General features: G+C 30.6%; 2 long non-coding RNA genes across 2 annotated transcripts; one reads left to right on the top strand and one right to left on the bottom strand.

Annotated features, from left to right (window-relative positions):
* The first annotated feature begins 3530 nt into the window (after positions 1 to 3530).
* On the top strand, positions 3531 to 4322 carry LOC105764253 (uncharacterized). The gene is made up of 2 exons (XR_001124576.2): positions 3531 to 3675; positions 4011 to 4322. It is a non-coding gene; the product is annotated as an uncharacterized LOC105764253 (long non-coding RNA).
* Positions 4323 to 5606: 1284 nt separating this feature from the next.
* Positions 5607 to 7034, bottom strand: LOC128035545 (uncharacterized). The gene is made up of 2 exons (XR_008191948.1): positions 6106 to 7034; positions 5607 to 6013 (listed from the first exon to the last, which is right to left on the bottom strand). It is a non-coding gene; the product is annotated as an uncharacterized LOC128035545 (long non-coding RNA).
* Between the last annotated feature and the right edge of the window lie 17379 nt (positions 7035 to 24413).

The raw sequence follows: 24413 nt of genomic DNA, 5'->3' as shown, positions 1-24413 counted from the left end.
AACCATTGAATTCTACTATGCCAAGTACAATGAACATCAATGAAACCACATGCATTCTATATATCATCCCTGTTCACTGAAACCACATGCATTCAATATATCATCCCATAACAGCTTAGAAAAAAAAAAGCATGTAATGAAAAGATGATCTCTAGTTTCCAAAGCTTCTCCACACAAAATGCAATCATTAAAATTTTGAAAACCCTAAGAGCAAAGCCTACTCCTAATAGGAAGTCGATCCAACATGGCTAACAATGATATAAAAAATGTTAAGAATAGAAAGTTGACCTCCGATCAGTCTATGCCATGGTACCCTCTCTTTTCTGTCTGATAAGATCCCATGCCTTGACAGCTTTATATCCCTCCCCAATCCATTTCCATTTTAGAATTCCTCATTGCACCTCACTAAGCAATGGAGTTAAATTTCTTAGCTTAAGGAATTTCATTATAGTTCAAGTACAGTTGGCTTGCAATTGAATTTGAAGACACAAGTCTGAATCCAAGCCACCATAGAGATCCAGCAGTTGTAAAAATCCTCCAAGGGTTTTTAAATTGACTAGAGATCTAAGCGATCTTCTTTATAACCTTTGAAGGCAACAAGTTTCTACACAAGAAAAATTGTATGCCAAACACAACTGATTGAATCAACCGAAGCCTTCATGCAAAAGTCAAATTTCTAGCATCCCAACTTTTAATCCTACTTGTAATCTTTTCAACAAGAGGGTGGAAGTCACTATATCTCAAATTCCTAGTTACTAATGGTACAACAAGGTACCTAACTAGGAGAGCTCCAAATTTCAGGCCAGTAGGTTCTACAATTTCTTACACCTCAAAATTATTTAGACTAGTGTTAAATAATTCACTCTTAGATGAGTTTATTTGTAGTCTAGAGACTTGATAAAATAAGCCAAGAACATTTTTACTTGATTGTATAGATGCCAAATTCCCTTCGGTGAAAACCAATAGGTCATTCGCAAAACAAAGATGGGAGCGACAAAAATTTTTGCACTTAGGAGACTCCAAAATTTTGTGCTTCCCAGTTGCATTAAGAAGGCAAGACAAAACATTCATGCCCAAAATGAACAAATAAGGGAGCAGGGGATCACCTTGTTTAACCCTTTTTTTTTACTAGAAATATACACCATTAAAAGCCACTGATTACTTTGGTTTAGTGATATAAGCTTCAATCCACTTCCTAAACTTCTTCGAAAATCCAAGAACCCTTGGTACTTGTAAAGGAAATCCCAACTTCAGGAATCAAAAGCCTTCTTTAAGTCCACTTTTAGTGTACATCTTGGTGAAATAGTTTTTCTACTGTAACTGTTAACCAATTCTTGTGCTAATAAAACATTATCATTCAAATATCTCCCCTTCATGAAAGCTCATTGGTTAAGTGATGATGATAAGAAAACATTTCTTAAGCTGATTAGCTAGAATCTTTCTTACACATTTGTAAAAAGTGGAGCAGTAGGAAATTGGCCTAAAGTTTGTCATGTAAATAGGATTTGTAACATTGGGAACTAAAATAATGATTGTGGAATTAAAGAAAGTTAGCATTTTTCCAGTAGTGAAAAAAAAAACCTAACAACTTCCACAAAGGTTGAACCCACAATCCTCCAAGTTTTTCGAAAAAATCCAGCTAAGTAACCATCAGGAATAGGAGGTGTTGACACCATTTTTTGGATGAAATCGGGGTCGACTTGAGTTTTGAAAAATGAAACGGGAGTCGCCACCAATCCTTTTTTATGAGGTGTGATTGGATCACCTCGAAAAGTGGTTGTTTTTAATGAATGGTTTGATTTTATTAAAACAACAAGTTTGGTCCACGAAATTCAGAAAAACGGGTTTGGGAGTCGGTTACGCACGAGGAAGGATTAGCACCCTCGATACGCCCAAAATTGGTACCTAGTTGATTACTTAATGTCTTAATGTCGAAAATTGAGAACTTTGAAGAATTTTAAAAATACGATCCTTGTATTAAAACGTTGAAAATTTTCAAGAAAAAGGGGATACTTCACGTTATTCGAGAAAGAGAATCATATCCAGTAAGTTAGGACACAATGTCTTGAATTCCCGATACGCGAATGAAAAATACTTATTTAAAATATATTTAACTATCTTGGATTAAAAAAGGGATCACGACCAGTAAGTTAGGACACGATCCTTTTTTAAGTCCCGATATCGTTTAAAACTTGAGTTTGAAAATATTCACGTGTTTAGATTTATTGTGAAAATCAAAACCCAATAAGTCAGGGCACGACTTTCTCAAATCTAAATACAAAATACTGCATTTATTAATTTTTTAGAAAAATCCTCATTTCGGGAAAGCAACGTGTCATATCCAATGCGTTAGGACACAACATATTGAATTCCCGATAATGAGCCTTTTATTATTTTAAAAGGAGTAATCTCGATTATTTAGGTTCAACGAAGAAAATCGAAAGCCAATACGTTAGGGCTCGATTCTCTCAAAGATCCCAAATATCGAGTATTACTTTTATTTTTAAAATTTTCCTTTTCAAGAATCTGAGTAAAAATGAATATAATGGATAAATAAATAAGTAAATGAGTAAATGAATAAAAGAATCAAGCAAATAAAATTATAAAAACGCAAGAAATGTATGGATGTACACGTGTATGTATATATATATATTATAAGACATAATAAGCAATGTAAATAAGCATGCATGTATATATTTATGAAAATTAAAAGGTATGTACATGGGTATGTATACAAATTACGTATTATAAACGTATAAGCATATAAATATGTATACACGCACTTATGAAGATTAAAATATACACATAGATATATATAATTGCATATGTAAATTAATTATAATATAAAAAACATAAGTATATATATATAAGAAAAAATATAAAGATAAATTTAATAACCTTTAAAGGTATACATATAGATGTTACAAAAATATGTGCGTGTATATAATATATATATAACAAACTTTTTAGAAAAGAAAGAAAAATAAAATAAATAAATAATAAAAAAGAAAACATAAATGAAATAACGATAATAATAATAATACTAATAGAATAGTAAAATAATCTAAAGCTTAAATATATATATATGCGTATATATATAAGTAATAATAATAATAATAATAATAATAATAATAATAATAATAATAATAATAATAATAATAATAAAAGATGATAACACATTAAAATAGTGAAGAAAATAATAAAAATGCTAAAAAAAGGACTAAATCGAAGTAAAAGCCAAAAAAAGGGACGAAATCGAAATAACGAAGACAAGAGAGACTAAATTGTAACGCGCGCTGAAAGAAGGGGGACCAACAGGGTAAATAAACCAAATCCCCAAAACGCTGCGTTGTAATGACCAAATTGCAATGCGCTGCAAAAAGAGGGGGACTGCACGCGCAAATATCTCCCTTTTAGAAAACACGCGGATCCTCCCCCTAGGGTCGGGTCACCGCGCGGGTCAGGGCCACCCAAACGGCGCCATTTCATGAAAACTTTTTTAAACTAAACTAAAAAGGGGAAACCCTAAATATAAAGGCCCTCATTCAGTTTGGCAGAAGAAAAGGATAGCGCCGCCTCTCGTTTGCCTTTCTCTGCCATTTCAAGTCCCGAGCCTCTGCCCATTCGACTCCGATTCGCAGAGGAGGAGAAGGTGTCATCGGCGCATCCACGAAGGTAAGTTCTCGTCCCTAAGCCTCCTTTTATTATCTCTATATCTATATGAGACCAAAAGAAAAGGTAAGAAGAGAATACCGAAAGAAAAAAAAAAAAGGCAAAAAGAACCACCTTCGAAAGAAAAAACCAATCTTTTGATTTCTCTCTGTTTTTTTTTATTTGGTACAATATGCCTGTGTTCTCTTCTTCTTACAAAATGCTAAAAGATGGCCTTTTATGGCCGAAAATAATGAAGATTACAAGAGAAAAATGTGCTTTTTCTTTTTCCCTTTTTTTTTTGCTGTCCATCTTTTGCTCTTTTCTTCTGCCTTTTCTGCGTTGTTGCTTGTGTGCAGGTACGGCGTCTTTGTTGCAGGTGTCGCTGGCGTGAGGCCGTACGTTGACGTGGCTCAGCTCGACGCGAGGGAAAAGGCTCGGAGGCGCACGTGGGGAAGCCACACATGGGGGCTTGCGGCGGCTGAAATCTTAGAAACCCTAGGGTTTCTGCTTGTTTCAATTCTGGGCTAGGGGTATCGGGCCACTGTAATTGGGCCGCTTGGGTTTAAGATAGTTGGGCTAGCTGAATGTAATTGGGTTTGAGCCATGTTTGGCCTAGAATTTTTGAAATTTGGACTGGACTTTTTTAATTTTAATTTGGTTTTATTTTATTGACGGGCCCGGGCAAATTGGCCTGCTACAGGAGGTTTTTAGGGTGCATAGAGAAAATTTTAATTTTAATTTCCTTAATAGTGATAAGAGAAATAAGAGCATTCTTCAATTCTTTGACCACTTAAACTTGTAATAAACAACCATTAACTCGTCTGAAATTCAGTAGCTCTTGGATCCTTAGTGCCTAATTGTATCCTTGAAAAAACAAATCATCTCCTTAGAAATGGCATAAACGGAATCCAATTTCTTACCAGTAGAGTCAAAGAGACTTTGAATAGTAGCCTAATTTGAACTTGCTTATGAAACGAATGAAGTATTTTGATCCCCTCTTTCACCTAGAGGTGCTCATGGGTTGGGTCGGGCTCATAAAAAATTTTGGCCCGGCCCGAAATATGGGCCTGAAATTTTGTCCAGGCCCAGCTCGAGAAAAAAATTATAAGCCCAGGCCTGGCCTGGTTCGGCCTATTTTTTAATAAATACAAAAAAATTATTTTAAAAATTAAAAAAGTATTTTAAAAATATTTTAAAATTAAAAAAATTTTGAAAGTATTTTAAAAATATTTTAAAATAAAAAAATAATAAAAAAGTATTTTAAAAATATTTTAAAATTTAAAAAATTTTAAAAATAAATATATTTATTATATCGGGCCGGGCCGGGCCTGGGACAAAAAAGTGGTGCCCAAGGCCCGACCCGTTTTCTAAATGGGTCTCATTTTTTTGCCCAAGCCCATATTTCGGGCCTATATTTTTACCCAAACCCTCCCATATTTCGGGCGAGCCGTCGGGCCGGGCCAGGCCGCCCGACCCATGAGCACCTCTACCTTCACCCATTGCACTCTTGATTTTTGCCTATAAAATTTTTTCCCTTGTTACTAAAAGAATGCAAGTTCACTTGCTTTACTTAACATTTTCATTTGCAAATTTTCCAACTCTCCTTGATACTTTACTAAAATGGGTGATATTAAACTCGTTTATTACAACTTTGAGTCTTTTTAGCTTGCAGAAAAATTGTTGCATTGGGTCCCTATGAATAGGCTTACACCAAGATTGCTAGACAATCTTGCCAAAATCAGGGTGACCATCCCAAGAAGAGAAATATTTAAAAGGCTTTAAAGGACACGAAATAACAAATTTAAGCTTAACCAAGCTCAGTGAATGGTTAGTTACTTCAAGAGGAAGAAACTCTACTACTGAGACGGGAAAACATGAGTGCCAAGCTAAATTAACCAATACTCTATCCAACTTCCTAAAGAGAGGTGATTCCAGTCTCATGTTACAGCAAGTAAACAGAGTCCCTATAAAAGGGTGATCAATAACCTTCAAATTTTCCATACAATCAACGAAATCATTCATGGCTGATGTAAAAGTTTTAAAGTCATTAAAATCTAAACTATCTTTGGGGACTGCACATTGCTTTGAAATCCCCGACGATAATATAAGGCCTATTTTCCACCATACTCCTATGATCAAAAGATAAGTTTCCAAGTTTAATCTAAATAACAGTCGTCTTCCAAATCAAATTGTAAAGAGTACATTTCTGGCTTTCATTTACAAAGGATTATAGCTGTATGTTGTATATGCCATTGTTCTGATTCAAGAATCCAATCTAGAGTTTTTTTTTTTTTCTATTAGGAGCAATAAAATAGATACTTGGGCCAACAAGTTTGATCTCAACATTGCCTTTTCTTCCCTGTAAAAATATTTGCTAATTTCTGGAATTAGATGGAAAAAATTGAAGAGGTTGATTAACAATAAAAAGAGACTTCTAATTTCTAAGGTTACCTGTTCGAAAACCTGAAGAAGATGCAGCCACGGTCTCGCCTTTCACAGTTTCAACTCCAACCTTTTCCCCCTTTGATATGGCCTTCATAACAGAATCTAAAGAATTGGAACATTGCATACATAACGAAGGAAACTCTATTTCATAAATATGAGATTTTTAATATTGAATCAGCCATCATAATCAAGAAAAAAATAATAAGGGAAAGACAACTAAGAAATCCATGAAATCCAAGAACAAACAAGAGATTCAATGAGAAAATTTGTAAAATCAAACTAAGAAAAGGAAAAGATTTTGACAAATTTTCTTCGGCCTCTCGTTAGCCCTGCTAAAATGTGTCATGAGAGAAAAACTTTAGCCACACATTTCCAACAATTTTATTGATTTGATTTCAATTTTTATAAACAAATACTTATATTTATCTAATATAAAAATAAAATTAAACCACCTAGATAATTACTCTAAAATTACTTCATCCTGTATATATTTAAATATTTAAAAAATTAATTATAAACTTACATTATCGTCCCTAACCTCGAAATCAACCCTTAAACCTTAAAATCATTAAATATTAAACCTAATTACCATTCCTAAACTTAAAATCAAAATCTTAAACCTCAAAATCATTAAACCCTTAACCCCTTTTATCATCACATTTCATCAATATTCAAACTAATAATTGGGTTGTCGAGGAAAATCAAATAAATGCAATGATAAATGAGGTTTGGGGTTTAATGATTTTGGGGGTAGAGATTGTACTGGGGTTTAGGGTATAATGATTTTGTGTTTTAGGGGTTGAGTTTGGGTTTAGAGATGGGAATGGGGATTTAGGATTTAATTTTGGGGTTTGGGATGATAATGTGGTTTATAATTTTTTTTTGAAATATTTAATTACATACATAATTTGCAGACCAATCAACAATACTTGACATCTTAGTCAGCTTTCTATTTGGGTTTTAATGGAACAGTGGCCAAAAGATGAAGACTTGCTAGTGACCAAATATGAAAATCTGATCTGATAAATTTAAATTGGACTTAATCATAAAATGTTATAAGTAGAATCCAAATTAGAAAATGACGAAAAAAGTTTAATCAAATTAAATCACCAAACCTTATGATTAGACACCTTTTCCCCTTGTTTCTTGATTAATAATAACAAATCCAATAAGATTTTCTTTGTTTAGTAGAAGCCTTTTAAGTTTTCTTGAAACCCTAAATCCTTAGACATTCCTTTGAAAAGAAAATCAATAAACCAGAACCCTTTAAATATGGCCTGAATCCAGTTTTTGAAATAGTCCACTTGGACTGCTGATCGGAATTTTTTATGGCTAAAATAAAATAAATTTTTTTAAGGACTAAATGGATAAATTCTGTATTAAAAAATTCGAATTGAATTATAAATATTTTGAAAGGATTACAACAACATTTAACTATTTAAACAAAGAGACACTTAATATGTAAAGCCTGCAGCTTCTCCATGGATTCACTCTCTTTGGATGGGTTTGTTAGCTCCGATGAAATTAAGGTCTTATTTCACAATTGGTTCATAGTTGATTGCTGATTGCTGTAGTTAGTTTGATCAACTGATTTTATTAATTATTTATTTAAAAATGTTTGATAAAACTTAGCTGATAGCTGAAAGTTGATACATGTAAAATAACAAATAAATACATGTCACATTTTATTGTTAAGTATTTATTTGTTTATAATACTTTAGTTTTATTGGATAAAATTATTGAAATAAAACACTATTAGCAAGGAATTAAAATGTTCATTATGGAAATTAATTAGTGAATATTTTTAAAAATTTAAAAAATCCAATCCTTAAGTTCTTTATTTGCAAATATTAACCTTATGGATATTCATAAATATTAGGTTTGAGAGCATGAAGGCTATTGATATCTTGGCATCCCTATTAGGTTTGAGAGCATGTGGTAAAGGGAATAATTTTTGAACAAGTATTGTCAGATATGTTATTTCATATATTTCATTCCCAATTAGCTGTTAAAAAAGTTATCCATCATTGCGTTTTTTGTTTTGTAGGTTTTAGCTTAACAAACCTTTACAAATCTTCATTCACCAAACACTACAATTAGAGGGTTTGACAATCCAATCCTCCATTTGTGCCCAAATTAGCTAAAAAATGCCCAAAGTTCTGTTTACCAAACACCCTCTAAAAATAAAGGTGACGATGAGATTGGATACTGTGGTAGTAAGGTTAAAACTTGTAGTAGGATATGTGCTTGAATTCAAATGCAATTGTGATGGTGAGGTAAAAACATTAAATGACAGTTAAGCACATTAAATGAAAAAATATATATACACTAAACTATCAAAAATTGTATTTAAGCAAATAAAAAAATTATAATTATGTTCTATTTGTGCTAAATTATAATTAAAATTATGAAAAAAATAAATAATTAAAAATATTAGTATTTATACTATACTAAATTATAAAACAATAATTATTAGAGCCTTTGCCTCTAGCACAAGTGATAGTAATGCAGTGGACTTAAAATTCCTAAGGAAGCCCTGGAGGCATAACTCTATTTCTTGTTTTAGGTTGTCGTGGAGTCAGAAAGGGTTACATGGGGAGATTACTACTTAAAAATCCGAGAGATAGGGCCAACCATGTTTAATGTTTTAATCAAAAGCGTCGAAAAGGGTTACATGGAGATCACTACTTTAAAACCGGAGAGACAGGGCCAAACATGTTTTAATCAAAAGCCTCACTTTGTTGCAAATTTAGTTTTGTTGATGTATCTTCGTTTTGATTAAAAGCCATGTCTCTAGGCCTAACCCACCTGTTTTTTGGATTTAACTTCTTACTGGTAGATACATAGTTTGAGATAATACTGCTAATGTGGATTTAGGTCTCATTATATGCCCTAATAAAATGGGGTTAGCCAATTAAAATCCAAAGTTCCAAAGCAGGGCCACAGAGAATCCCCCAGTCACTAGTGGAACACACCTGTGCTACTATCCACAGGGGGCAGGAACTGAATCCTTCTGCAAAAGGCTTGAGAAAAAATAAAATAAAATGATAGCAGGAGCAGCAGTCAAACATTTTGCATAGTGATTCCGTCGCTGAAAAGGACACGTCTCAGTGCCCTGCATTCTTTTTCTTAGTAATCAATCACGGCCAAAACATTTTTTTCTTTTTCTTTTGTCCTTTTATGAGCCAATGATTAAGATGGAAACTGGAAAGTGGATTACTGTTAGCTATTTCACAAATGGAAATCTGATGTTTGCACCCACTACCGGTTTTTCATGTAAGATATCAAGCACTAGTACACAAAGAAATATAACCAAGGCAAGAGAGAAAACAAGAACCAGAGTTATATGTTCTTTTTCTTTATTCAACGCACAGCAGCAAGTACATGATAGGTGTAAGCGATGCATTCCCGGCAGCATTTATGTTTAAAAACTATCCAAACCCCAAATCCTACATTCCAATACCAACCAACCAACCTTAAACATGCTAGCTAGCTACCTCGTATGCATCTCTTACATCCCATATTCATCTCATAATTAAGACTACTTAGTCCTAAATAAAGGGGAAAAAAAAGTCAAATAAAGTGAAAGTACTGGCAAAAAAGAAGAAGAAGACATAAGAGGACAGAAGTTTAAACAAGGAAAAAGAAAGTAAGAATTCTAAAGTACTAGAGTTAAGTAAAGTCGGACCGCTACCCTCAATTCCCCGCAATGCAACGATGCTGCTCTCCCGATTCTGCCTCTTTGGTAGGGGCTAGGCTAGCAACTCAGGAGAGCGCAATTGCAAAGCCTTGTTTGTTCTTTTGCCAAATATCTCTTTCACCCGTATTTACAAAAGAAACGTTGGTCGTCATGCCACCAGCACCACCAACCACCACCACTTCCTTTGTGTTCCCGGCCGATATCAACACATCCTCGCAGGTTTCCGGGAATCATCATTGCTTTAATCAATGTGTGAACTAAGTGAAGCTATATATGTAGCTGCTCAAAAGCAAAGAGGGGAAATAGTTTAGTAAAGAAAAAATTGGATATAGGCATGAGGGGACATTATGGGTCGTATATAAAGGCCACATCATAGCTTTTTGCTTTATTTAAAAAAAATAAAAATAAAAATAAAAATGCATAAGTGAAAATTTTTAATATGGGTTAAAGTGAATGTTGAAAGTCTCAGTCGGAGCTGGGGTAAGGGCATGTTTGTGGGGAATGCAAATAACTCCACTAACTCGATTTCCAAGGCTCTTGGAGTTTTCATATTATTCTCATAGACGAGAATAAAAGTGGGGAGGGATGGGATTTGTTTATGTGGGTACGTGAACGTGGCTTGTTGGCTGCCATTTAGGTTTTTCATTTATAAATGAAAATGGCTCACTCCGCTCAAGATAAATAAAAGTCTCTTCATGGCTAACTTTTTAGTTTTATTACCCTATTATTGAGAGTAGGGTTAAAGGAGTCTACTTGGTCAGTCATTGCCTGGATTGCTGTGCATCATTATGTATGTGGAAGAGCACCATTAAGCATTTCCATTGGGATTAAATTAAAATTTAATAACAATTACTTACTTTGTAGTATATATATCTCAATTTGTGTGATGCATTGCTGGAATGAACTGCCAGGAAACCCTAAAACGGTTCACTCAGCCCAGCCAGGCTCTTGTATATGGGTTCAAGTCATGCTAAATTAGTTTTCTTAACACCCTCCTCCACATAATGCTGTGAATAGCTTTCCACACGAATTGACAGCGGCTGTTCAATGTTTTAGGGTTACAAAGATGCCTATCCTAGGCAAACAAAAATATTAAATTAAACAGCTTTTGCTTTTTGGTTTCATTTTTTTTTGGGGGTTCAGAATGGACCGACTTTAGATCAAACTAGTGTATCGACTTTAAAACAAAATCATTAGTATTGGGTGGGTTGGATTCTTTTCTGGCAAAGAAAAAAAAAGGGTGTTGGTAAGATTGTTGACTTTGTTCCATCTTTAATACACCATTAGTCAGCCCAGGTTCAAGGCATGCTTCTCTCTTTAATTTGGATGTCGCCGAAATTAGATATTAAAATTTCAAAGGTTTTAAGTTATGGACAAAAATAGCTGGTGGTTGTTGACTTCTGCTAAACGGTGTCAAGCTTTGCTACCTGATTTCAAATGGTTCATTCATGAATCACGAGTAAAGTTATGGATCAAGTCACAACGTTATATTCCAATAGTAAAATCATGCTTGTTTAAGGTAGGGTATGTTTGATGGATTATTATTTTTTTAATATTAAAAATAGTAAAATCATGGTTATTTAAGGTAGAGTATCTGCAAGCCAGTTTAGAGTTCTATTATCATCATAGATTCGTTAATAGAGTATAGAGTTTAGAGTTGGATCAAGTATTTTCTTTCATTATTTTATTATACTTTAAAAACACAAGGTATTATCTTAGATTTGCTAGCAATGAACATGATAATAATCTTTTTTACATCTAAACCACATTGAATGGAATGTTGATTCTGAGTATGCATCATGGGAATAAAGGATTTAGGATGGGTGTATGGAATACACCTATGGGTTTGAGTTAGATTGTCCTTTACCTATGTCTCTTGTTTACATGGTTTTGATTAATGAAATTTGTTTATTTTCAAAAGAAAATAATTTTATTTTTATTTTACATCTATTATAGTAACATTTTAAATAAAACAACTTTTAAATACCAAATGGACCTATCAAGTTTAAAAACAAAATATGAAATGTACCTAGCCCGCCTCTTAGATAACTCTACTCATGAGTGTATGGACAAATGATTAAGTTAAAATGGAGAATTTTCGTATGAATTCAATAATACTATATACTCGCCTAAATTCTACAAGGCTTTCCTTCATGTTAATATAATAGTTATTATTTAGTATTGGATGAAATCCATAGAACAAAGTGGCTTATAAAATAATTATAGAGAGCTCAGTCACAAAAGATTTGTGGTAGAGTTCTCATGAATATAATCATTAAATGTGAATTATTCCCTATGATCAAATTAGTGACTTAAGTAGTGTTAAAGTGATTAAATTATTAATATTTTGTGACAATATTTGTCATGAACTTTTTCAATTAAAATTGATATTACACCAACACCATGAGATGGAAAACTTTCTTAGAAAGCTTTCATCACCATCATAGAAATCATAAATTGTGATACCACTTGGAGTTGTATCAAATTTGATTAGTATTATTTGTTTATTAAAAATAAATTATTATATACTATTTTTAAATGTTTAAATTGATTTTACTCATCAATCGATTTCAATTCATTGAGAATTGATTTAAAGAATATGTTTTTACAAAGTAAGTTTTATATTATTATGAGAATGTTTTGTCCCTTTATATTTCTATATAAAATTTGTTAGGAAAGAGGTTTATGGTATAAGTTGTGGTAAACATTGTGACTATATCTCGAGCCACAACTTCTGGCACAACCTCAATTTTAGTTGACAATTTTTTGTTTTGTTTGTATTTTTTTTATTCTTGTAAATCAGTAATAACGTTTTATGTATTTTAAAGTTTAAGATTAACGCATATTGAAGGTTGCTTCTAAGTTCGATTTCAAGGGACTTTATACATGATTCTTAAAAGAAGAAGAAAAGAGTCTTCAACTATTTGAAGACTTAGCTGATAAGATAGGATGAGATAAGATAAGAGGCAATGTTTAAAATTGAAGAGGGTTGCATATTTTTAGTGGTAAAGATAACTTTATCACAAGTTACAATATGTGGAATAATATATTTTTAATATAAAGAGTTTTAGGGTGATTATATTGAGGGATTCGATCAAATAAGGAATTATTGTTTTTGTGAGATAGAACCATTTTTTTTTATTATTGTAAGCTCTTGCTGAGTGATTGTAGAGTAAGAAGTTACAATTTAGGCTAGATCATAAAAATGTGAGCTTGCAACTTGAGAGAAATGAGTTGAGCTTAAATCATTTTACTTTGTACTATGAATATTATAAAGATGTTTACTAAGAAAGGTTTCGTAAACGTAGATTAAGTTCGAATTGCATGCATTTCTTGAGTGTGTTGTTTTCTTGTAGTTGTGTCCTTAATTGCACACACATATCATATCGCAACCTAGCTAGACTAACCTTTAATTGGTATCAAAACAACCACTTAACACATTTGGTGGAGATCCTATATCTGGTAAAATGGAAAACATGAAAGAAAGAGGTTCAAACTTTAAACCACCTCTCTTAAATGATTCAAATTATTCCTATTGAAAAGCTAGAATGAGAGCTTTCATCAAATCCATTGATGAAAAAGCATGGAAAGCTGTGCTAACTTCGAAAATTGAGGAAACATGGACTATAGAGGAGGACAAGGCAGAAAAAATTAACAACAAAGCCTTGTATGCAATTTTCAATGGAGTGGAGCCGCATATTTTCAAGAGAATCTCTAAATGTGTGTGTTAGCTAAAGAAGCATGGAATATTCTTAAACTTGCTCATGAGGGAACTATAAAAAGTAAAGATGTCTAAGTTGCAAATGCTCATAACCATGTTTGAAAACTTCCATTTTCTACTATAGACCATGGTTGGCTATTTAAAAAAATTCATAGTTAACTTTGAAATACTGAGTGAAACAAAGATGAACTCATTTGTTCATTGTGAGAAATATTTTTATTGTTAATAGCATTATTAAGAGACTAAGTTACACTTACTATTGTTCAAAAAGTAGTTTAGAGAATTCACTTCATATGTTCAAAAGTGAGATTACAACTTAATTGAGAGTGTCGAGGTTGGGCTTATCTAAGAAAGGCCCCATGGATGTTGATGGTTTACAAAATTGCGTTATTAATTGACTTGTGCAAGTTTTTTTGTGTTATTACAATTTTGTACCCACTACAATTACCAAAAAAATATGAGACATACTTACAACTAGTATCAGAGTCAACACCTAATATATTCAGTAAGCTCTTTTGCATGGTAAGTAGATGATAGAAGCAATAAGTAAGGAGACTTAACCACTCTTCCACCATTATTATACAGGTTAATTTTGTAACAGCCCGATTTTGACCCTAATCAGATATAGTGGTTTCGGGACCACAAACCTGAGTCAAAAAAATATTTTAATATTATTTTGTGTGTTTATTATGTGTGAATTTGATTGTGTGACATTTTCGTGTCTTAATTTTATCGTTTAAGTGACTAATTAAAGAAAAAGGACTTAATCGCATAAATAGTAAAAGTTGCTAAGTAATCGTTAAAGTGCTAAATTGATTTGTTCTTTTAGTGGTAGGTGTTTATCTTGCAATTATACCATGAGTTATATTGATGGACGGTTATGTACATTGTATATAAAATGTGTATATTAAATCATAAAGGTTATTTTGGTAATTATATTAATTATGATAATATAATAAAACAAAAAATAAAAACATCACATGCATGTTCATCTTCAGTAGCCGAAATTAGCTAGGGAAAATAAAAGAAAAGAAAAGCTACATTCGGCCTTTGTCTTGCTCAATTAAGATCAAGAAACGAAGAAAACGGAATTAGATCGAGGGAAAACGAAAGTAGTCGAGTAGTTGATCGTGTCCATCGATATTCAAGGTAAGTCGATAAGCATTTAAATTCTGTTAAATTCAATTAGTTCATAGTCTATAGATGATAAATGAAATTATAGAAGATATTATAGTCTTGGTCGAATGTATTTGTTAAAAAAAAAAAAGGTAAGTAATTGAGTTCGATTCAAATAGTATTTAATGTTTGTAAGCCGTACGAACCCTAGAAATGCATGGGATTTTTTGATAAGTGTTTTCGTGTAAGACCACATCTGGGACGTTGGCATCGACTTGTGATTTCTTGTAAGACCCTGTCGGGACAACGACATCGATCAGTGATTACATGTAAGACCACGTCTGGGACGTTGGCGTTGTATAAATCTCTTAACTATTTGAATATCCTATTTAATTTCAAACGGTTCAACGGGCAATGACAAATGAAGATCTGATATGAAATTGAATTACATATTCAGGTATGTGTTTATTAAATGTATGTTTGAAAATGGCATTCGAATTAATTAAATCAATATATATGTATATAAGCTATTAATTCGACCCTTATTGAATTAAATGTTGTTCAATGGTAATGTTATAATTGTATATATATACATATAAGTTTACTTTCGATTATATAGCTTGTGCTTGTAATCAAGGTATGATATTATAATAGATGATGTCTCTATAAATGATATAGTATATAATATAAGCCGTACTAGATAAATGTTATATATTATAAATAATAAATATGTTTTAGCTTATAACTTACTCAGCTTTAAATAGCTTACGGTGTATTTGTTTTTGGTTGCTTTTGTTTTATAGATTTTTTTTGAAGTTGTTGCGAGCTAAGGGATTCGTCAGAAAAGCTCATCACACTATCAAATAACTACGGTATTTTAAACTGAAATTTCTTTTGAAACTATGGCATGTATAGAGTAGCTTTGAAGGTTGTTTAATTCAAAGATGTAAATGTTAAAGCCATTCGAAAATGGCTTAAATATCTCGTTATGTTTGGTTTTGGATTGAATTATGATTTACACATGACTTGATTTCAGTTTGGTATTTTATGGGTAGTATTTTACATGTGAATATTATCTGTGGTTTATTTGGTTGGTATCAAAATGAATATATGATATGATTTATAAATAGAAGTGTATTTGTAAATGTTGGAGAGGAATTATTTATGTAATGTTGATAGAGTAAAGGAATATTTAAAAGTTCGATTGTATATTAATTTGGTTTGAGGTGTGTTTATAAAATTTAAAAGGGTTTGTATAATTCATTGAGTTGTAATTTTTAAATGTTAATGCTTATGTATTGTTTGTGATTGTTTATTTTTGTTTGGTAGTTTAATGAGATTATCGAGAGTGATAAAGGTAATATTTGTTTTGTAGCTTAGATTAACGTGATAATGAAATGGAATGTGGAATTGGGAAATGAATTATGTTTGAGCAATTATGAGTATGCATGAAAATGGTTAATTTGGTTATATGCATTTAAACCGGTATATGATTTGTTGTTTAAATATTGGTTTTGATAGATAATTTGATTAGTTAAGGATAGGTTTGTTTTGGGCATATAATGTAATAGATGATTGGTAATAGTTTGACCACATTGATTTGATACTATAGTAGAGAATAATTACTATGCTTGGGTGTGCAATTGGTTTTAAATAGGGAAAATTAGTAGGATCACATGATATTATTTTAAGTCACGTAAATTCGGTTATGGTTAAGGTTTGTGTTAAATAATTAATAATGATGCATGAAAAATCGGATTTTTATTTTAAATATATGATTTGTAAATGTTTGAAAGTACTTAGACTATGGATTAAATAACATTAAATTGTATGTATATGGGTTTGTTTAATAAACTTGAGTAGATTCAAATCATGAGTATATAGGTAGCCAAGTGGAAATGGATTATTTTCCTTAAGTTTGAAATCAGTTTGATAAACCATAATATTTTCGTTAATAATTAAACTTATTTTGAAGCTTTTGTTAAATTTGATTGAGTGTTATATTACCATAATTAATATATATAATGTTTCTTGGAAATAGTAAGATTATATGCTTGAATAAATTATAATGAAATTCTTAATTTATTTAAGTTGATAAAATGTATACCTTTATTATATTTGAATGGTTAGTATATGAATTTAACTTGATTGTTAAGTATGCAAAATTGGTTGTTTGATTTTTTTATGTATATATATATACTTAATTCTGCTAAATTCAATAATTTACATATATGTATAATTATAAACATAGTGCATGATTCGATTGTGGTTTTATTATTTATTAGCTAAAATTTAGACTTAAGATTTGTGGTTCGATAATGCCTCATAACCCCAAACCGGCGACGGTCACGGGATAGGGGTGTTACAAATTTACCCTTATTGGAAAGCCCATTGAGAGGTTTTGTAATGCCCAAAGTTTTTGGTACAGTGAATGGTACTATTCCAAGAGTATGCATAGTGAAAATTTAAGGAAAATTTGAAATGAGTTATGAAATGAATATTCTTACTAAGTTGGTTCTATATTTACAGAAAAAAAATTAGTGAGTATGAGTGAGTTTGAAATATTAGAAAAAAAGAGACTAAATTGAAAGAGTTGGAAAAGGGTGAGGCTAAAGTGAAAATTTACCAAATAGAGAAAAGATGAGTCAATGACGATTATTTGGTGGGTAAGTAGATGATATGAAGTACGTATTAGTATGAAGGAAGTCAAGATTGAACTAAGTTGAATAAAAATGAAGAGCACAAAGACTAAATCACAATCTTTCTATTTTGATGAAAATTATATAAATGAAAATTTTTGTATGAAAATTTTTTGCCAAGAAATGACATAGATATAAAAATTGATTTAGTTCAATTTAATTGAGTGAGACCGAGACGGTAATTCGATCAAATTCTTTTATTTGATTAAATTGAGACCTTGAGGAAAAATTTGTTGAGTGAGGAAATTGTCAATTGAGTCCTTAAGTGTAAATTCATAGCTAATATGAAAATTAATCGATATTGTTTGTCGTTAATTGAAAGTTTTTATGTTTAACTACTTTTATTAATTTTTAGACAGCCACTTTGTAATACTCCTAACCCGTATTCGTCTCCAGAATAGGGTTACAAAGCATTACTGGACAAATGGAATATTAAATCAATCAAATCATACATTAATACAAACATAATCAAATTTCATTCAAATACATCCATAGTGTCCCTTAATCGAGCCATCGAGGCCCTAAAAATACTATTGAAACATTCCAGGACTAAATCGAAAACATTTGGAAATTTTAAGAAAAATTTAAAAGATTTGGACTGCAGGGGTCACACGGCCGTGTGGCTAGGCTGTGTGACTCACATGACTGAGACACATGCCCATGTCTCAGGTCGTGTGGACATTCGAAATAGGGACACATGATTGTGTCCCAGTCCATGTTCGTACCCGTGTAACTCACTGACTTGGGTCACATGGCCAAGCCACACGTTCGTGTGTCAGGCCGTGTACCCTTCGAAATGATCTCACACACCTGTATGCCAAACCGTGTGCTAAACCATGTAACAGCCTAACTTACTTGCCTTGAACCTACAAGGGACACACGACTGAGACAAACGCCCTTGCCTCAGGCCGTGTGGCCTCAAAATGAACCTAAAACACAAGTTTATCATTTCAAATTGCTTAGACCTTAAGAAACTCAAATACTAACCAAAATACCAAATCAAAATGACATTAATCGGGTAAAAACACATCAAAACCAACCTAATATGTGCCTAACCAATGTACCCTCATTGGTACCACAATTAAATACAACTTTACCTCAAAATACACATTAATTCAATTCATCAACTCATTCAAGCAATACCAAATCAATATACCTAATAAAGTTACCACAATCACAACAATTCAAATATATATAAACCACACATACTAGCATAACAACTATACCTCATTCTCATACCATTTGCAAATTGGTTATTTGCACAAAATATCATTCATAACATTTACATAAGCCAAACATTAACCAAAAAGCACAAGAGCCTATACATGCCATATAATCTGAATTTAAATGTTTCAAAAACTACCGAGATAAACTGGATAGTGTGACTTGAGTACCGATCCGATTGTCCAACCTTTCGAAAATCTACAATGACAATAAACAACACAAGTAAGCTTAATGAAGCTTAGTAAGTTCGACGAGTTAAACAAAAATCTTACTGAACTAATTATAATAAATCAAACAATAAAAATCATCCAAGAGAACTCCCTGTCATTCACAACTTTAATCGATAAATACATCCGTATTCAAATCAATACAAAAATAAATAACATATATTTCAAATTCGTTAGATAAATCACCTTACCGAGATTTTCCATTCGAAGAACAACTTACGGGTAAGAGTACATCGTCAACAAAAGCTCATAAGAGCTCGTCCTCCTAAATACACCAATAGAAGCTCGAAAGCTTAACAGAAGCTCGTAAGAGCTGATCCACCTAATCACGCCAAACATAAATTAAAACACGAGAGTTTGCAAAAAATGCTGAACCTCGGTTTACTTGGGTAAAATGCCGATATCTCCCCCCAATACCATCTCCACTCCAAACCCCCCGTCATACACCAAATCACGAATGTACTCAAATCTCGCATTCAAACCGAATATCCAATTCAATATTATAATTCAAACAATAATTCATTTCCAACAATAGAATATATACATAATACCAATCATCAATTTATACAAATTTTAAATTTTAACCATATGAACTTATCTGGACTGAATTGTAGTAATTGTAGAAGTTCAGGGACTACTCTGCTATTTTCCTTTTTCACGAGTACATACGATATCTTGATCTAAAATATAAAATTACTCATTTATTAGCATATATTTCATTTCCAATCCATTTTACAATTAATACCCTTTTATTTTTTGAATTTATACAATTACCCTAAAATTTTACCATTTTTGTAATTTAGTCCCTTAACTCAAAATTCATCAAATTAACTAATTTTCTCAAATAAATAATCTATCCAAATATTTTATGCCCTCAAAATCCCTAATAAACCTAAAATTCACTATCAAACCTTAATATTTTGACATTTTCATAATTTAATCCTAAAAATCAAGATTTAACAAAATCACTTTACAAAATCATCACACAACACAACCAAAGCTCCAAATACATGATATTTATAAAATAAAATCCAATATTCAACAATGGAAACTTCCAAAACTTTTAACAAAATAAAAAATAAAGGTACGGGATAGCTGGACCTAGTTGCAACGATATCAAAAACATAAAAATTACAAGAAACGGGATTAAGAATCACTCACATGCAAAGAATTTGTGCTTGGCCGATTCTCCCAAGCTAAACATCCATGGCATTCGGTTATCACCAACAAAATTAAAGAAGATGATGAAAATTTCATATTTGTTTTATTATTATTTAACCTAATTACCATTTTGCCTTTAAAAATCACTTTATTTTGTCATTTTCTTTTGGTTTAACCGTCCAACACTAACTATTAGGGACTAATTACTATGTTGGCCTCTCCTCATGTAGTTATTAAGCTATTTAGTCATTTAATTAAATTAATCACTAACTTTTGCACATTTTCAATTTAGTCCTTTTTCTTTAATTAACTATCTAAACGTTAATATTTCTAAACCAATTTTTAATACGATTATAATGAATCTATAAATATTCTAAAAATAACATGGAAAATTGTGGTCCCGAAACCGCTGTTCCGTCACCACTGAAAATCTAGCTATTACACACTTGTTTTGAACTACCGTAATAATTCTTTGCCTTAGTAATTCGTTAGCCTTTCTCTTGCACGCTAGTTTTTTTCTTTGCTTTATATTGGTCAATTTCCTCTGGGTTCGATCCTTAGAATACTTCCATTGTTCCATTGTAACACATATATTGACAATTTGACATGTACACTTGTAGTACACATCGCACTTCAATCATATATTTTTGCATATTTCGACATATGCATACCGACGATCATAGTGTCTAAGGTCAAAATAAGTAGTTATAGGGTTAATTGTTGATTGCATGAATTAGGGGTTCAGTACCCTTCTCTAGGTAGCTGTACTTAGAAGACAAAATACAAATCTCTACAATAACTAGGCTAGGTACTAATACCTAAGACCACATGTACCAATACCTAAGCCTCTGACAAGGTACCTACTCTTTTTTGTTGCAAATAAATCCTTTGGATCTCGTGCTTGGCGCTAGATACCTCTGAACACTTAGAAATCGTCTTAAAATGTTTCTAAATTTTTTTAAAAATCTTAATTAGGAATTTTAACAATTTGGTAATGATTTGATTTAAACGATCTATTGAAATTTTCTTATCGAATTCAAAGTACAAAGTTAGTTTGAGTTGTTCTAGAAACAAATTGTTGATCTTTTCTAAGTTAGCTCATGGATTTATTTTTTCTAGTAAATTTTCCATTTATATATTTCTTGAAATTTCCTTTTCATTTAGAGTCTTCAATAAATGTTTATCTTTATTTCAATTGGGTTTCAATTGCTTAGAAGTTCTATGATACGGTTATAAGATGAATAAGCGAAAAAAATAGGGAGTAACATAGGGATTAGAATACCAGGGCAAGTAGATGTAAGTGTCATAGGTTATGGATCAAAACTCGTGATGAATGTACACAGTCCTAACTATAGAGGTCAACTGATTAAATATGGCTCATTTAATCCACTGGAACTTTCCTGATTCAAGCAAAGTTTGATTGAGAAATCTTTATTTTATTTTGTCTCTTTAATGGAAGTCGAACATCTACTTGAACTTGGATCCTCATAAAGTTTTTGTACCCATGACTTTGCTGTTTTTGAGTCATACTCCACAAAAATCCAATGAAATTTCCAATTTCTTGCAACATTTTTAGAAAATAATCGAGGAGGTAAATCATATACTTGAACCTAGAAAGACGATAAAACCAAGGGGACTTGCACCGGATCATCATCTTCCTTTAATCAATGAAATACCAAAAGGTGATTATTGAACATCCATGGGGTGTCATTGATCACTCGATTTATATCAAGCTCATGAAAAAACCTGAATAAAAAACATTTCCCTCCAAATTTGAAATTAGAACCCCCTTAATGGATGCCAGAGATCTGCTATTGTATTTCGCATCACAGGAAGATGTTTCACACTTGTCGTAAGAAAACAACCAATAAGGCTGAACTCATATGCCTTTTTCTGCAAATCAACTCCATCAGAAAACTGTCAATCCCCCTCTTCACCATATTCTGTACTCAAATCAGCAACATTTTTTTCCATTGCTCGAAACAAAGATAATAAAAACGATGATGACCTAAAAAGAAAAAAAGAAATTCAAAAGAAATTAGGCAAAGAAAAGACGATGTGCTACCGTAAGCTGACAAAAAGAGAAAAAAACGTGTTACTGTGAGCAGACATTTTGAATTAATATATATTTTTAAAGGAACATGTTTTTATGTCTCAAGTTTTTGTTCAATGATTCCATTAGTAAATCAAAGTTCATATAAAAGTTACACATTATTAGACTAAAGTTTATGTATAATTTTGAGATTTATCCATTTTTAAAATAGTGAGATGAGTTATTTGGATGGGTTAGGACGAGTCGAGCCCAACTCGAACCTGAAATTTTATTTTTTAAATTTAGGCTTCGGCTCGGTTTATGGATAAGTCTATTTATCAAATAAATATTTTTCACTTTTCAAAATCATTTTATTTATGAAATGTTGAAAAATTGTACAAAAATTAACAAATAAACATAACATAATTTAATAAATACGCACAGTTTTTAAAATTTTATTGTGATTAGAATTAAAATATTTTAAAATATTTAAGTTTTAATACGAATACATGCACATGATTATCGCACAAATTTAAAAAGAATAAAATATATATTCTACATTTTTCTTTTAATGAAGATAGCTTTATTAACCGTGTATGATTGTGCTAAATACAATAAAATTTCTGTTTTAATAGATTTTGGGATAACTTTAATTTTAAATATCTTTCACAAATTTTCTAGATAAATTTTTTGACTAATAAATAAAAGTTGATTTTATTATAATTCATGCTAAATTAATATAATGGAGCTCCAAATAACAAATGCGGTATTTTTCGAATTATAATTATATATATTTTGTTTTTTTAATTTGAAATAGATAAATTTAAAGGTTTTTTTATATTTTTATGTTTTTAAGGAAAAGATTTAGTACATACACCCATGGAGTTTTAGATTTCACAAGTAAGGTCAGGTGATTACAAGTGTCTTATAGAAATATAATAAAATAGTAAAAAAAACAAATATATAAAAGAAGTGAGCATGTGATAATTTTTAAGTCTACTTGTGGAATTAAAAAAAACACTAACAGTGTACTAACTTTTTTTAATATAATGTGAATTTTCCAAATAAAATTTTACTTTACCTCATATTAGAACTTTTAAATTGAAAAGTTGGTTTAAATATTGAATGGATAAAATTATTTTTGATTTCAATATATTTTTAAAATGAAATTATTAACTATATAAAGTATTTCTTAATGATCAAAAGTATTTTAATATTTTTTAATTATATATTTTAATATTTTTATACAACTTATAATTTTGTTTTGTAATTTTATAATTTAAAAAAAGAACAATTATTGGTTATATAAAGTAACGGTTAATTTTATATATATATATATATATATATATATATACTAGTAATTCTATCACACGCATATGCGTGTGGAAATCACGTAATTAGAACATAAATTTGGTTTTAAAATATCATCTAATAAATAATGAAATATATGGTTTGAAACTAATAGTAATAACCATATATATGCAATATGTATGGAATTAAAATAAAAGAAATTAATTTACATTGTGAGTGAAAATAATTTTTTAAAAATAGGTAAATACATGTGATTAAGAATATTAAATGTACTCCAATTATTTTATAACTTGTATTCCCATTTTTCTATAATAGTCATTTAAACCATATATGTTAACTCTATTCCAATTTCACTTTATTTGATTCTTTTAATAGTATAGAGATTAAATTGATTCATTTACATGTGATTAAGCTCCCATTGATGTAAAGGCTTAATTTTCACACATGACATACGTTATGTTGAGACATGACAACACTATATATATATATATATATATATATACTTGTTTTTCAATTAATAGAAAATATTAATTTAAAATTATAAATTGTTTTATAAAATTGGGTTAAAATATGCCATATATACTTATATAAAATTTAAATTATTATTTTCTATATAAAACATATTTTAATTTAATATTACATAAATTTATTTAACAAATGTGTTGTTTGACTGGATATGCCTAATTAATGTTTTTAAACTAATTTTTTGGGTTTATAATAGTTATTATAAAATATTAATTTTATTTAAAATGTGTTAACTATGATAATTAATTCTTAAAAAAACTATGATAATTAAGCTATAAAACAAATTAATTAAATGAAACCCATATCCAATTTGATCAATACATATCAATTTTCATCAACAAATAATTATCATTTTGTTAAGAATTGAATTAAAAAATAAATTGAAAAAACTATTTTTTATTTTTAATTTTGAAATTTCAATTGCTTTTAAAAGTTCTTGGACGAAGATATCACATTTCATTAATTTCATTGTGCTAACGACTTTTATTACTATAAAATGTTTAAAATTAAATTTTAAAAATAAAATCTATTTTACTTAATTATGTTTAAAATTAATTAAAATGATAAACATTAAAAATTATAGTTGTAAAACTATTTA

The sequence above is a fragment of the Gossypium raimondii genome, chromosome 12 (assembly GCF_025698545.1).
Source record: "Gossypium raimondii isolate GPD5lz chromosome 12, ASM2569854v1, whole genome shotgun sequence".
NCBI classification, from domain to species: Eukaryota; Viridiplantae; Streptophyta; class Magnoliopsida; order Malvales; family Malvaceae; genus Gossypium; species Gossypium raimondii.
Note: the sequence above shows the minus strand (reverse complement) of the source record. Positions and strands in the feature narration are given on the sequence as shown.